At 43.4% G+C, this 14,611-nt stretch overlaps 1 non-coding gene across 1 annotated transcript; it reads left to right on the plus strand.

The window, feature by feature from the left end:
• The first annotated feature begins 3,000 nt into the window (after positions 1 to 3,000).
• Positions 3,001 to 3,083, plus strand: trnal-cag. The gene has a single exon. It is a non-coding gene; the product is annotated as a tRNA-Leu (tRNA).
• The last annotated feature ends 11,528 nt before the right edge of the window (positions 3,084 to 14,611 follow it).

Raw genomic sequence — 14,611 nt, forward strand, 5'->3', positions numbered from 1 at the left:
GCACATGGGCTACTAACAGCTTACTACACAACACGCACTCCGTATTACTTTCTTAGCTACAGTATACAGTTGAAGTCGGAAGTGTACACACACTTAGGTTGGAGTCATTAAAACTAGTTTTTCAACCACTCCACAAATTTCTTGTTAACAAACTATTTTTGGCAAGTTGGTTAGGACATCTACTTTGTGCATGACACAAGTTAATTTTCCAATAATTGTTTACGGACAGATTGATTCCCTTATAATTCACTGTATCACAATTCCAGTGGGTCAGAAGTTTACATACACTAAGTTGACTGTGCCTTTAAACAGCTTGGAAAATTCCAGAAAGTTATGTCATGGCTTTAGAAGCTTCTGATAGACTAATTGACGTCAATTGGAGGTGTATCTGTGGATGTATTTCAAGGCCTACCTTCAAACTCAGTGCCTCTTTGCTTGACATCATGGGAAAATCAAAAGAAATCAGCCAAGCCCTCAGAAAAAAATGTAGACTTCCACAAGTCTGGTTTATCCTTGGGAGCAATTTCCAATGGGCCAAAATTCACGCAACTTATTGTGGGAAGCTTGTGGAAGGCTACCTTCAATTGTTTGACCTAAGTTAAACAATTTAAAGGCAATGCTACCAAATACTAATTGAGTGTATGTAAACTTCTGACCCACTGGGAATGTGATGAAAGAAATAAAAGCTGAAATAAATCATTCACTCTATTATTCTGACATTTCACATTCTTAAAATAAAGTGGTGATCCTAACTGACCTAAGACAGGGAATTTTTACTAGGATTAAATGTCAGGAATTGTGAAAAGCTGAGTTTAATTGTATTTGGCTAAGGTGTATGTAAACTTCCGACTTCAGCTGTACATATCTCACTGGCAGTAAATGAGGCTGAATGAACTGTTTCGCTGCCAGACAAGGCTCCGCTGATAGGCAGGTGTTGCAATGGTAAGATGTTAGGACAGCTTTATGTAGGCCCTAACAGTTTGTGGGCACCGTTTGTCACCGTTATAGCGCAATTAATGTATTGTTTAGTGTTGTGTTGTCGCTTTGCTGGCATGCATCCCGCTTTTTTCCCCCACCCCACCAAGATTTACATGTTAAAATTGCCACTGTTTATGTCCAATGAGCACCAATACGTTTTATCTATAATTTATTTTCATATGACAAGGCTTAAAAAAAAGATTTGCCAGTAGATTGTTGACTTGATTCATGATGATGACTGCTAGTTAAGATTTTGAAAGTATCAAAGCTACTTCAAAAGCCAATGTTATTTAACTAGGCAAGTCAGTTAAGAACAATTTCTTATTTATAATGACTGCCTACTCCGGCCAAACCCTAACGATGCTGGGTCAATTGTGCGCCACCCTATGGGACTCCCAATCACATCCAGTTGTAATACAGCTCAGGATCGAACCAGGGTTTGTAGTGACACGTCTATCACTAAGATACAGTACCTTAGACCGCTGCGCCACTCCAATGACATTGAGCCTTCTTGGATGGGCACTTCTACTGTAACTCTATGGCAGCACCCAAGGGGCTTGAATTTTCAAGCTCTACCCTTAGACTTGGCGGTGACGTAGTGTCCCCATGAGTGACAGAACACTGAGCCAATCACTGTGCAACGCTCTGGATTTTCTGATGGTTTGCCCCACCACCACAGAAAGCACTGAGTTAGGCTGAAACACATGCATTTTGGAGCTCCCTTACTCAAGAAAACAAAAAAGAGACCATGTTTGTATAAGGCTTTATTAACTCAGTGATATTTAGTTTTTTTACATTGTTTGCAAACTGATATGTGACACATATTAATGCCAAAATAACATGCAAAACAGGCACTGCAGTAGCTACTAGTGCAAGCGCAATGTTCATACCCTTTAGGCAAGTGTAGGTCAATTTGTAGAGAATAGAGAATGCTATACCATTAGATGGTCCAACGGCAAAGACGAAGCTGTCTAACAGCAGTGAAGAAACAATGTAGCGGTTTAGAATGTGGTAGCAGCCTTGCACGAGATGCTACGTTGCAACCACATAACATAATGTTCAACACTTTGGTTGAACTGAATTGGCTACAAATAGCGCAGAAAACCTGCTTAAAAGAGGTTAACTGCGATGATATATACCACAACCCACTAACATGATTATCAGATGTTGTGTGCTAGTGTAATGCTAACAAGGAAGTGAGCACGAGAACATCTTGCAATAGCACGTGATTTCTAGACAGCAATTTAGTACTATATTCACAATCCGCATAGCGGAAATGCGATTTTAAAGCGTGATTGGAATGTAAAGGCAATGTTCCCGCTTCAATTATACATTCTTGCCTTTGTGCTGTTGTCTGTGCCCAATACTGTTTGTACCATGTTGTGCTGCTACCATGCTATGTTTTGTTTTAAGTCTCTCTTTATGTAGTGTTGCGGTGTCTCTCTTGTCATGATGTGTGTTTTGTCCAATATGTTTATTTTTAATCCCAGCCCCCGTCCCCACAGGATGCCTTTTGCCTTTTGGTAGGCCGTCATTGTAAAAAAAAAAAAGATCTTTGTTTTTCTCTGACTTTCCCAGTTAAATAAAGGTTAAATTTTAAAAAATAAACGGAGACTGCATTCACAGTAAACGCTGCATATGTCGGCTCAATCTGAAATGACCTTTATATTTCTATCGCGGAATCTGTAGAATAAAAAACAAACTGGCGCACACCTAGACACATTATTTTGTGTGGAGGTGCTGACAAACAAGGGAATAATTATAAACTCAAAAAAATATAGTCGCCCACTCCATATATCAACTCCCGGATAATTATTGGGTCTACCCAATAAATTACTGGAAGATTATATATGGAGTGTGCGACTCTCTTTATTTTTATAGTTTTATCGCGGAATCTGTAACACTTACATTTTACAGATTGAATCGATGCCTAAATCTAAAAAAAATCTAACAGCGTATCTAGTTCAAACAGCTATACAGCGTGCATATTAAAGTTGCCAACTAATACTATTATATATATGAGTCAGGATGGCCGAGCGGTCTAAGGCGCTGCGTTCAGGTCGCAGTCTCCCCTGGAGGCGTGGGTTCGAATCCCACTTCTGACAGCATATTTTTCTACATAAATTATGTATGGTACAGCGTTGTGACCTGAATACACTCACGACGGCTTTCATTGTTATCCTTTTTTAAAGTTTTTCTTTACTGAACAAACGATTGTTACACATCGATTATTGACAATCCATTCACACCAATCTGTAACAAATAACACAATTATAAAAGAGGAAATGGCGTATGAATTACTGAAATGAGTCAGATTATTTTGTTAAAGGCATACTTGGGTAATTTTCTATTAAGGTATCTTTACTTTTACTCAATTTGACAGTTGGGTGCTTTTCCCACCACTGGTTATGCCACAAAAATAACCAGTGGTGGAAAAACTGTCATACTTGAGTATAAGTAAAGATACCTTAATAGAAAATGACTCAAGTAAACGTCACCCAATAAAATTCTACTTAAGTAAAAGTCTAAAAGTATTTGGTTTAAAATATACTTAAATATCACAATTAAATGTAATTGCTAAAATATACTTAAGTATCAAAAGTAAAAGTATAAATAATTTCAAATTCCTTATATTTCAAATTCAAATTCCAGATGGCACCATTTTCTTGTTTTTTAACATTTATTTATGGAAAGCCAACAGTCCAACACAGTCCAACATTCAGACATCATTTACAAACGAAGCATGTCTGTTTAGTGAGTCCACCAGATCAGAGGCAGTAAGGATGTCCAGGGATGTTTGGTTGATAAGTCTGTGAATTTGATTATTTTCCTGTCATGCTAAGCATTCAAATAAGTACTTTTGGGTGTCAAGGAAAATGTATGGAGTAAAAAGTACAATATTTTCTTAAGGAATGTAGTGAAGTAAAAGAAAGTTGTCAAAAATATATAAAGTAAAGTACAGATACCCCAAAAAAACACTTAAGTAGTACTTTAAAGTATTTTTACTTAAGTACTTTACACCACTGAAAATAACCATAATCGATTACAGTACATTATGGCATCAAAACCAAAGAAAAAATGAGGCCTATCAAATTACTAACTTGAATATCAGTGTAGTCATAACATTTTAGCAGTTTGACTAAATATCCCAATAGTATTTTTGTTCGATAAGCAAGAGGCACAATATCATTCAAACAAAAGGACATTCCACTTCAGGTATTTATGGTACATGAATATCAAGACTAAACTGTGCCAGTCAAAGAGCAACACCATTGATTTTCTTTCAAATACACTCCAAGAAGATGTTGTCATACTGAAATCTTCATTTAGATAACTTAAGCCATGCTTAAAAGGTGAACACTCCATTCATCAACCCATTGAGACGTCCTCTGTAGGTAAATAGATGCATGCCGTACAACTGCCCTGTGCCACTGGTCATCTTTTGTTAATTTTGCCAAGCGTTGAATTCCTTCTTTGACATTCTCCTCACTTGTCAGAGTGTACATTTTGTCTGCATTTCCATAGTCAACAACCTCCACCGTAAAATGGCCATTTGATGCATTATCTGTTACAACTGCACAGTAGAGTACACCATCCTCTTCATATTCAGCAGCAACATGGTCATTCATTCTTAAGTCCACCAATGTGCTGTGGTTCTCCATGGTTTCTTTAAACAGCTCAGCGTTAAACAGCTCAATCCATTTTCAGAATGGATTGTTCATCAAGCTGTTTACGGTATTGATGTGGGAAACAAACCCCAGACCTCGGAACCCTGATTTTATTTTGGGATCAGGGGGGAGTTGTGCAAGTTTTGGCAATTGGATGGAGCAAACTATTTCTGTGAGTTTGGAGGAACTGTCTACATCACCTTGATCTGTTTTCCTTCTGTCCTTTCCTCACATTTAAACTATGTGATTTTTTTCACTGTGCTCTTTCTAATCTTACTGGGCATCAGGACACTTTGGTGGGTTTGCTTTTTGAGAATTTAAAGACTGCGTCTTTTGATGTTGGTGGTTGTTGTGGCCGGTAACACACTTTCAGATGATATCTGTCTAGTTTTTTATCAAGTTTTGTTCTTCAATTGCTCTTTGTGTCCTTCATGACCAGTCACAGGTCCACTGTTGCTTTTCTTCTCCTTGGGTTTTTGATTAGCAATGAGCGGTTTTGACGTTCTCATTGATGTTTATGTCTCCATCAAACAGATCGAAAGACAGTCCCATCCTCATTCTTTCCTGCAACAACAGCTTGAAGTGGCTAGTGGAGAATGGATTTCTCCAGCCATTTGTTGACCTCTGCAAAGTTGTTCTTTTTCGGGATTTGTTAAACTGCATCTCAATGCCTGGATGGGAGTGAACAGTAAATCTGCTGAATGTCTGGGAATAGACATTAAATAGTTTTAGTTTTTTCAACAATATACATGTTTCCATAGTCCACAGCCAAAACATGTTTAGAAGCAGAGTAGACTGAACAGGGCAAGCCACATCCCTGTACCATTTGCCATTACCGTAATATTATGCCAGGCAAAGTTTTCCAATACCAGGACCAGAGTTGGCACGCAGTATTTCTTCACTTTCCATGGTGACTTTCTACATCAAGTCTTCAATCATTTCAGTATTTCTGTCCAACTGGCAATACATCTCCCATGGACTGCACACATGAGTGACACAGACTGCTCTTCACTTCTACATCTCAAGTTGAAGGAGGGATGGACAAAAGAGTCTGGGCATACTGATTGCATAAGTTGCATAGAGGTTTGCCCTTCTCTTGCAAGACCTTTTTCCACAAGCTTCTTTGCTGCATTCTGTTGAGTGTTGTGGAGGTCAACGACATTGTTTTTTACATACAGTTGAAAGTGTGCACTGCATGTCAAATTCACTGACTGGCTTTGAGTGAAGTCCTTCAGTAAATCTCATGCCTCTGTGCACCAATCACCACCGCTGCCTTTTGCAGGTTCAATCAAGTTGTAAAGGCTACATCTAAATGCTTGCCCCTCAAGATCAAGGAATGCTGCCACAATTGCTTGAAGATTGTGCACACTCTTTTGCTACTATCCCATTGTCCACAAATATCACTTCAACTTCGTCCTACTGTGCTCCTACAATGCAGGCCCTGTACCATCTGCCGTCCTCTTCATACTTGGCAACAACATGAAACACCTGCCTGCACGGGAATTGTGTGTGTATGGTAATGCTCCTGCATCACTTCCATAATTTCCTCCAAGTTGGGGATCTTGCTTTTCAGCTGGCACCAAAAATCTGAGGGTGTGTTGATGTGAGCGCATTGCACAGCTATCTCACCTCCGAATGTCAGTGTTTTGAATTTCACAGTCGGATTCTTGTCTTTTGGGGTTCTTGACTTTGGGCTTTCAGGTTTCTTTTCACAGCCATCCGATTCAGAAATGTCCCACATATCTTTGGGAGAGTTCCTTGTGACTCCACTTGTGCTTAATCCATTTCCACTAACTTGTCCTTTTCTACAGAACTTCTGTTTCATCATTTTCTTCTCCATCTCGCTCTTAAGTATCACAGGCTCAGAGGGAGTGTATTTCCAGAATTATACATGCTTGGTTGTGGTCAGGAGCTCTGTGATGTGTTGTTTTCCCTCTCACAAATCAACCACATATCCATCTTTCCTTACGTGGACAACATGCACAAAGTGAGCTTTGTTGGAGACTGCTCGTCTGAAGTATTCTGTTGCAAAGATTCTCCATACAACGTCGTCGTCAAAAGGCTTGACATTCACGAGAGAACAACTGAGGACAAATGCTGGTTCAATAGCAAACTTTTCCAGGATCTTCTTGATGCATATATAGTGCATTTGGAAAGTATTCAGACCCCTTGACTTTTCCACATTTTGTTACGTTACAGCCTTATTCTAAAATGTAGGATTTTTCCCCTCATCAATCTACACACAATTCTGACAAAATAAAAACAGGTTTTTAGACATTTTTGCACATTTATTTAAAATAAAAAAACGTAAATATCACATTTATGTAAGTATTCAGACCCTATACTTAGTACTTTGTTGAAGCACCTTTGGCAGCGATTACAGCCTTGAGTCTTCTTTTGTATGACGCTACAAGCTTGGCACACCTGTATTTGGGCATTTTCTCCCAATCTTCTTTGCAGATCCTCTCAAGCTCTGTCAGGTTGGATGGGTAGCGTTGCTGCACAGCTATTTTCAGGTCACTACAGATATGTTAGATCGGGTTCAAGCCCGGGCTCTGGCTGGGCCACTCAAGGACATTCGGAGACTTGTCCCGAAGCCATTCCTGTGATGTCTTGGCTGTGTGCTTATAGTCGTTGTCCTGTTGGAAGGAGAACCTTCGCCCCCATTCTGAGGACCTGAGAGCTCTGGAGCAGGTTTTCATCAAGTATCTCTCTGTACTTTGCTCCATTCATCTTCCTCTCGATCCTGACTAGTCTCCCAGAAAACAATTAAATTATCACAACACATAGGTTGTAATATGGCTTTTTTCCTGGATTGGCTTCCCCGGTAATTTTACCCACGCACCTACTGCCCTAGATTAGAATATGTGAAGATGTATGCATAACAGCAAATGATCATAGACAAACGTTAGCTGGTGCATGGCTACACAGTGACCTCACACGTGTCATGATGTCACGTGTGCTCCCTCTCTAGGTCACCAGGCTGCTCGTTATGGCGCACACCTGTCGCTATCGTTATGCGCATCTGCGCATAATGACACTCACCTGGACTCCATCACCTCCTTGATTACCTGCCCTATATATGTCACTCCCTTTAGTTCCTTCCCCAGGCGTCATTGCTTCTGTTTCAGTTTCCTGTCTGTGCGTTGTTCGTGTTTCTTGTTTTGTATTATGTTTCATTTATTTATTAAAACACTCACTTCCTGAACTTGCTTCCCGACTCTCACCGCACATCGTTACAGAATGACGCCTCACCAAAGAGAAGCATCAAGGAGTGTTTTGTTTTTGTTTTGGAGGTGATGTTGGGTCCGGGTGTTAGAACCGGAGCTACCTGGGAGGCCTCAGCCAGTTTGTCGGATTCCCATGCCTCGGCGGGTTCGACGGGTTCCCCTGCCTCAGCGGGCTCGATGGGTTTCCATACCTCAGTGGGATCGATAGGCTCCCATGCCTCAGCTGGGTGAACAGGTTCCCGTGCCTCGACCGAGGCAACCGGGGAGGTCTCAGCCGGCTCATCAGGCTCTCACACCTCAGCCGGTTCATCAGGTTTCTGCGCCTCAGCGGAGGCAACCGGTCCGCTCCTGATCCCTGGGATCGTCCCTGTGGTTGGTGTCCTGCAGCTAGAGCCGAACGCGCCGGGGAGGGGTTTACAGTCACGTATGCACTCTCTCCTGCACTCTAGGTCGCAATGCTCCTGCGCCTCAGCTGGATCGACAGGTTCCTGCTCCTTAGCATAGGTGACCGGTCCGCTCCTGATCTCCGGGATCATCATCTTGGTCGGCGTCCTGTGGCTAGAGCCGCATGTCGGGGAGGGGGTACTGTCATGTGTGCTCCCTCTCCGGCTTCTAGGTCAACCGGCTGCTCGTTATGGTGCACACCTGTCACCATCATTACGCGCATCTGTGCATAATGACACTCACCTGGACTCCATCACCTCCTTGATTACCTGCCCTATATATGTCACTCCCTTTGGTTCCTTCCCCAGGCGTCATTGTTTCTGTTTCCTGTCTGTGCATTGTTTGTGTTACTTGTTTTGTATTATGTTTCATTTATTTATTAAAATACTCACTCCCTGAACTAGCTTCCCGACTCTCAGCGCACATCGTTACACATGAGCAGTATAACTAACTAGCTAACCAACTAACATATCGAATGAATTCCCTAAGTCAAACATTAAATTAGATATGGCTACGAATATACTATTAGAAGTTTGGACAATATTTACAGTACAGCATGGGTAGCTATGAACTGGAATCTGGGTTTACAGAAAGCGTTATCTTTTAAACCCAGGAAGCAGCCATTCAACTTACCATTCACCAGCTTTTCAATCTTAATATAAAAATATGTTGGGTACTTTACCAAAGAATGGCGTTTCGATGGGCAACTATCGTCATTACTGCCGTCCCTGCCAGTATTTACTTCCAAAAAATCTAAATAAAAAGTTGCATGCAACCGAAAAAATGCCTCATCTGGGAAGAACCTAAGTATTGTTTTAGAGCAAGTGCGCATGCCCTATTCTTTGGTAAATTGGCCTGAATATTTTAACATTATTAAGCTTGAAAGGCTGGTGAATGGCAAATGTAATGGCTGCTTCCTGGGCTTAAAGGAGAACGGCTCCTGTAAACCCAGATTCTGGTTCAGGGAGAGCTATTCTCCGCATGGAAATTAGCGAGCTAGCTACATGTAGCTGGTTGCGTTGCTAGGTAGCTAAATTACACACAATTACCACAAATGGAAGCTGACAGGCAGCTACAATAAACACGATAATTCTGTGACAAATAGCATGTTGGCTGTTACATTTTTGTTGTTAGAAATTACTGTGGGCTACCTTCATTTCACTGAAGACCCATCCAACTTCAGAGCAGCAGTCAACAGGTGTGACCTTGAAAAGGATGGAGAAAAATCTAACTTCCTCTCTATACAGTTGAAGTCGGAAGTTAACATACAGTGGTGCAAAAAAGTATTTAGTCAGCCACCAATTGTGCAAGTTCTCCCACTTAAAAAGATGAGAGAGGCCTGTAATTTTTATCATAGGTACACTTCAACTATGACAGACAAAATGAGAAAAAAAAATCCAGAAAATCACATTGTAGGATTTTTAATGAATTTATTTGCAAATTATGGTGGAAAATAAGTATTTGGTCACCTACAAACAAGCAAGATTTCTGGCTCTCACAGACCTGTAACTTCTTCTTTAAGAGGCTCCTCTGTCCTCCACTCGTTACCTGTATTAATGGCACCTGTTTGAACTTGTTATCAGTATAAAAGACACCTGTCCACAACCTCAAACAGTCACACTCCAAACTCCACTATGGCCAAGACCAAAGAGCTGTCAAAGGACACCAGAAACAAAATTGTAGACCTGCACCAGGCTGGGAAGACTGAATCTGCAATAGGTAAGCAGCTTGGTTTGAAGAAATCAACTGTGGGAGCAATTATTAGGAAATGGAAGACATACAAGACAACTGATAATCTCCCTCGATATGGGGTTCCACGCAAGATCTCACCCCGTGGGGTCAAAATGATCACAAGAACGGTGAGCAAAAATCCCAGAACCACATGGGGGGACCTAGTGAATGACCTGCAGAGAGCTGGGACCAAAGTAAAAAAGCCTACCATCAGTAACACAATACGCCGCCAGGGACTCAAATCCTGCAGTGCCAGACGTGTCCCCCTGCTTAAGCCAGTACATGTCCAGGCCCGTCTGAAGTTTGCTAGAGAGCATTTGGATGATCCAGAAGAAGATTGGGAGAATGTCATATGGTCAGATGAAACCAAAACATAACTTTTTGGTAAAAACTCAACTCGTCGTGTTTGGAGGACAAAGAATGCTGAGTTGCATCCAAAGAACACCATACCTACTGTGAAGCATGGGGGTGGAAACATCATGCTTTGGGGCTGTTTTTCTGCAAAGGGACCAGGACGACTGATCCGTGTAAAGGACATAATGAATTGGGCCATGTATCGTGAGATTTTGAGTGAAAACCTCCTTCCATCAGCAAGGGCATTGAAGATGAAACGTGGCTGGGTCTTTCAGCATGACAATGATCCCAAACACACCGCCCGGGCAACGAAGGAGTGGCTTCGTAAGAAGCATTTCAAGGTCCTGGAGTGGCCTAGCCAGTCTCCAGATCTCAACCCCATAGAAAATCTTTGGAGGGAGTTGAAAGTCCGTGTTGCCCAGCAACAGCCCCAAAACATCACTGCTCTAGAGGAGATCTGCATGGAGGAATGGGCCAAAATACCAGCAACAGTGTGTGAAAACCTTGTGGAGACTTACAGAAAACGTTTGACCTCTGTCATTGCCAACAAAGGGTATATAACAAAGTATTGAGAAACTTTTGTTATTGACCAAATACTTATTTTCCACCATAATTTGCAAATAAATTCATTAAAAATCCTACAATGTGATTTTCTGGATTTTTTTTTCTCATTTTGTCTGTCATAGTTGAAGTGTACCTATGATGAAAATTACAGGCCTCTCTCATCTTTTTAAGTGGGAGAACTTGCACAATTGGTGGCTGACTAAATACTTTTTTGCCCCACTGTACATAGGTTGGAGTCATTAAAACTCGTTTCTCAACCACTCCACAAATTTCTTGTTAACAAACTATAGTTTTGGCAAGTCGGTTAGGACATCTACTTTGTGCATGACACAAGTAATTTTTCCAACAATTGTTTACAGACAGATTATTTCACTTATAATTCACTGTATCACAATTCCGGTGGGTCAGAAGTTTACATACACTAAGTTGACTGTGCATGTAAACAGCTTGGAAAATTCCAGAAAATTATGTCATGGCTTTAGAAGCTTCTGATAGGCTAATTGACATCATTTGAGTCAATTGGAGGTGTACCTGTGGATGTATTTCAAGGCCTACCTTCAAACTCAGTGCCTCTTTGTTTGACATCATGGGAAAATCAAAAGAAATCAGTCAAGACCTCAGAAAAAAAATTGTAGACCTTCACAAATCTGGTTCATCCTTGGGAGCAATTTCCAAACGCCTTAAGGTACCACATTCATCTGTATAAACAATAGTACATAAGTATAAACACCATGGGACCACGCAGCTGTCATACCGCTCAGGCAGGAGACGCGTTCTGTCTCCTAGAGATGAACGTACTTTGGTGCGAAAAGTGCAAATCAATCCCAGAACAACAGCAAAGGACCTTGTGAAGATGCTGGAGGAAACAGGTACAAAGTATCTATATCCACAGTATAACGAGTCCCATAACCTGAAAGGCCGCTCAGCAAGGAAGAAGCCACTGCTCCAAAACCGCCGTTAAAAAGCCAGACCATGGTTTGCAACTGAACATGGGGACAAAGATCGTACTTTTTGGAGAAATGTCCTCTGGTCTGATGAAACAAAAATAGAACTGTTTGGCCATAATGACCATCGTTATGTTTGGAGGGAAAAGGGGGAGGCTTGCAAGCCGAAGAACACCATCCCAGCCTTGAAGCATGGGGGTGGCAGCATCATGTTGTAGGGGTGCTTTGCTGCAGGGGGGACTGGTGGACTTCACAAAATAGATGACATCATGAGGGAGAAAAAGTATGTGGATATATTGAAGCAACATCTCAAGACATCATATCATTTTCTTACATTTACATTTAAGTCATTTAGCAGACGCTCTTATCCAGAGCGACTTACAAATTGGTGCATTCACCTTATGATATCCAGTGGAACAACCACTTTACAATAGTGCATCTAACTCTTTTAAGGGGGAGGGGGGGGTTAGAAGGATTACTTTATCCTATCCTAGGTATTCCTTAAAGAGGTGGGGTTTCAGGTGTCTCCGGAAGGTGGTGATTGACTCCGCTGACCTGGCGTCGTGAGGGAGTTTGTTCCACCATTGGGGTGCCAGAGCAGCGAACAGTTTTGACTGGGCTGAGCGGGAACTGTACTTCCTCAGAGGTAGGGAGGCGAGCAGGCCAGAGGTGGATGAACGCAGTGCCCTTGTTTGGGTGTAGGGCCTGATCAGAGCCTGAAGGTACGGAGGTGCCGTTCCCCTCACAGCTCCGTAGGCAAGCACCATGGTCTTGTAGCGGATGCGAGCTTCAACTGGAAGCCAGTGGAGAGAGCGGAGGAGCGGGGTGACGTGAGAGAACTTGGGAAGGTTGAACACCAGACGGGCTGCGGCGTTCTGGATGAGTTGTAGGGGTTTAATAGCACAGGCAGGGAGCCCAGCCAACAGCGAGTTGCAGTAATCCAGACGGGAGATGACAAGTGCCTGGATTAGGACCTGCGCCGCTTCCTGTGTGAGGCAGGGTCGTACTCTGCGAATGTTGTAGAGCATGAACCTACAGGAACGGGTCACCGCCTTGATGTGAGTTGAGAACGACAGGGTGTTGTCCAGGATCACGCCAAGGTTCTTAGCACTCTGGGAGGAGGACACAATGGAGTTGTCAACCGTGATGGCGAGATCATGGAACGGGCAGTCCTTCCCCGGGAGGAAGAGCAGCTCCGTCTTGCCGAGGTTCAGCTTGAGGTGGTGATCCGTCATCCACACTGATATGTCTGCCAGACATGCAGAGATGCGATTCGCCACCTGGTTATCAGAGGGGGGAAAGGAGAAGATTAATTGTGTGTCGTCTGCATAGCAATGATAGGAGAGACCATGTGAGGATATGACAGAGCCAAGTGACTTGGTGTATAGCGAGAATAGGAGAGGGCCTAGAACAGAGCCCTGGGGGACACCCGTGGTGAGAGCACGTGGTGCGGAGACAGATTCTCGCCACGCCACCTGGTAGGAGCGACCTGTCAGGTAGGACGCAATCCAAGCGTGGGCCGCGCCGGAGATGCCCAGCTCGGAGAGGGTGGAGAGGAGGATCTGATGGTTCACAGTATCAAAGGCAGCCGATAGGTCTAGAAGGATGAGAGCAGAGGAGAGAGAGTTAGCTTTAGCAGTGCGGAGCGCCTCCGTGACACAGAGAAGAGCAGTCTCAGTTGAATGACTAGTCTTGAAACCTGACTGATTTGGATCAAGAAGGTCATTCTGAGAGAGATAGCAGGAGAGCTGGCCAAGGACGGCACGTTCAAGAGTTTTGGAGAGAAAAGAAAGAAGGGATACTGGTCTGTAGTTGTTGACATCGGAGGGATCGAGTGTAGGTTTTTTCAGAAGGGGTGCAACTCTCGCTCTCTTGAAGACGGAAGGGACGTAGCCAGCGGTCAGGGATGAGTTGATGAGCGAGGTGAGGTAAGGGAGAAGGTCTCCGGAAATGGTCTGGAGAAGAGAGGAGGGGATAGGGTCAAGCGGGCAGGTTGTTGGGCGGCCGGCCGTCACAAGACGCGAGATTTCATCTGGAGAGAGAGGGGAGAAAGAGGTCAAAGCACAGGGTAGGGCAGTGTGAGCAGAACCAGCGGTGTCGTTTGACTTAGCAAACGAGGATCGGATGTCGTCGACCTTCTTTTCAAAATGGTTGACGAAGTCATCCGCAGAGAGGGAGGAGGGGGGAGGAGGGGGAGGAGGATTCAGGAGGGAGGAGAAGGTGGCAAAGAGCTTCCTAGGGTTAGAGGCAGATGCTTGGAATTTAGAGTGGTAGAAAGTGGCTTTAGCAGCAGAGACAGAAGAGGAGAATGTAGAGAGGAGGGAGTGAAAGGATGCCAGGTCCGCAGGGAGGCGAGTTTTCCTCCATTTCCGCTCGGCTGCCCGGAGCCCTGTTCTGTGAGCTCGCAATGAGTCGTCGAGCCACGGAGCAGGAGGGGAGGACCGAGCAGGCCTGGAGGATAGGGGACATAGAGAGTCAAAGGATGCAGAAAGGGAGGAGAGGAGAGTTGAGGAGGCAGAATCAGGAGATAGGTTGGAGAAGGTTTGAGCAGAGGGAAGAGATGATAGGATGGAAGAGGAGAGAGTAGCGGGGGAGAGAGAGCGAAGGTTGGGACGGCGCGATACCATCCGAGTAGGGGCAGTGTGGGAAGTGTTGGATGAGAGTGAGAGGGAAAAGGATACAAGGTAGTGGTCGGAGA

This window comes from Salvelinus namaycush, chromosome 29 (genome assembly GCF_016432855.1).
Source record: "Salvelinus namaycush isolate Seneca chromosome 29, SaNama_1.0, whole genome shotgun sequence".
In the NCBI taxonomy this organism is placed as follows: domain Eukaryota; kingdom Metazoa; phylum Chordata; class Actinopteri; order Salmoniformes; family Salmonidae; genus Salvelinus; species Salvelinus namaycush.